A 2,329-nucleotide genomic window follows, 5' to 3' on the forward strand; every position below is an offset into this window, starting at 1 on the left:
TAAGCTGTTAAACAAGCATAAAATATACTGGGGACATGAAAATGACTGTTTTTGTGAGAATGACCCATATATGTAAGACAAAAATTATAAATACTTTTGTATTAATAACAACATTAAAACTCTTTCGTTTTCATAAAATGTCTCTGGTACAGAATAGGTGTAGAAATTCTATTTTGGGACTTCAAGGCTGAAAACATACCATTGAATTATAATTAGATTTATATTTCTAAGGAGGAGTTATTTTTAGAATCTTGCTCCTCTTTCACTTCCATATTAGGAAGTATTAAAGGATTTTCCATAATGCGTAGAGTTACAAGGTATGTACGACTTGAGCCTATTTACATCATTCTCTGTTAGTATTTAACGCGGGAGCGATTGTTTTCGCATGCTTCTTGCTGAATAACGTGTTCCATAAAAGATCTACCGGAATCATCCGGAGTTTTATCCACACCCCCTCCCTTGTGGAGTGGGGATGTGAACTGTTATAACCAAGAGCCTACCTTTAAATAAACCTTTTGATAACGTATTATGGCTTACGACTGAATTATTCAAGCTGAATACAACAATGATAATAGGGATGTAGCCCTGTTATTATATATATATATATATCCATATTTAACAAATATTTTTTGTCAAATAATTTAAATGAATAGTATTTTGTTAAGAAAAGCTGAGAAACAGCTAAATTTCAATGGAAAGTGTATATAACACATACTAAATAAAAGTATATTAAAAATAAAAACAACAAAGTATATTTACTTACCAGAAAGTGAAACAACGTATTCTTCAGAAATACCACTGTTTGCTAAATGTTTTAATTCTTCTTAATTCAAAATATTAAATGATGTATTCTCCAGAAAAAAAATTAAACGTAAAATAAAAGCGGAGACATAATCTATTTAGATCGCAGAACAAAACAATTTTATTTAGATTTATTATCGTTTGCTTTTTAAAATAAAACGATAAAAATTCCAGTTTACAGCTCGTACATAATTAAATAATAAATAACTCACTCAAGTTTAAGCGAAAACCATTCAAATATTGCTTAAATAAATACCAAAGTTCGAGTGGACGCAAAGCAAGAATTTCGCTCAAATCTAGATGTATTTCACTCAAGTTGAGTTAAAAAAATTTTACTCTTTTTTGTGCAGGGGAAACCACTCTTTCATTTTAAGAGAGTAAGATCCTGTATATTCCTTGCGAAAACAAGTTTTTTAAATGCATAATGTAGCTTTTTTTATGGCTAATACACCAATATCACAAACTTGACTCCATTCAAATTTTAAAATTTTCTTTTTTGAAAAAGCTCTGTTTAAAATGTTTACTTATAACACCAAGTGTTTTTTTGGGAAGTCAATTACTATGTTCATAACGCATCTTCTCTAATCAGCGAAATACAAGAAATGAAATTGTTTTGAACAAAAATAAATTTTCTAACAGCAGCGTTTTTAAAAGAGTAATTGACGGTAGTCAGTAATACAGGAGCCTTAAGTAATACTATAGACAGCTTTAAAAAGATGATGTAAAAAACGTTGTGTTTTTTCGTCTCGTTCTCGTATGCGTAAATTTGTGCCACGGGGAAGGTCATGTTCCATGCACGGCTTCTGCAGAAGTAAGGAATATAGAGCTATCAACAGCAGTACAGTCAGTCAGGTAGAAAATCATTTTCATGCTGCTACTGGCAAACGAATCCCCCGAAAATTTGTAACCATCATACACGCTTGCTGATCTGTTGTGTGCATACCATTGTCCAGATGTTCATTGATGTCTTTAGCGTCGAAGTTGGAGCGAAGAGGCACTATTCTTAGATGTGAGTCTCTCGTCTGAATGTCGACGCCTAATGATCTGACGTAAGATTGGTACGGCTCTATTGTCGAGCAAAGAATCAGGAAAGGGACAGATATCCTACACGTAGTGTCATGGCATTATGATTAATGGCTCATTGTGTGCGTCTCACTATGCGCTTCCAACCGGCACTATGACTGGCCAACGTTGCATTAAAGATATTCTTCTATTTCGTGTTCGTTTGTTCCGTGGTGCTGTCGATGATAAATTTGTTTTTATGGGCGACAACGAAACATATCACCGAACAGTCGCTGTTGATGAGTGTGTATAGAGCGAGAATAATCAATGCCTTGCATGACCAGCACGATCTCCAGATCTGAATCCCATTGAAAATGTGTGGGAAGCTTCGGGGAGGAGTGTTGCTAGTTGTGAAAAGTATCCGTAGTCGACAAAAATATCCATCATTATTGTTTACTAATATAAGTGTTTAAGATACAAATGTGGTTGTCGTTTGATGTTTCCGTAAAAAGGGAAGATTAATCTA

Source organism: Parasteatoda tepidariorum, chromosome 6 (genome assembly GCF_043381705.1).
Source record: "Parasteatoda tepidariorum isolate YZ-2023 chromosome 6, CAS_Ptep_4.0, whole genome shotgun sequence".
In the NCBI taxonomy this organism is placed as follows: Eukaryota; Metazoa; Arthropoda; class Arachnida; order Araneae; family Theridiidae; genus Parasteatoda; species Parasteatoda tepidariorum.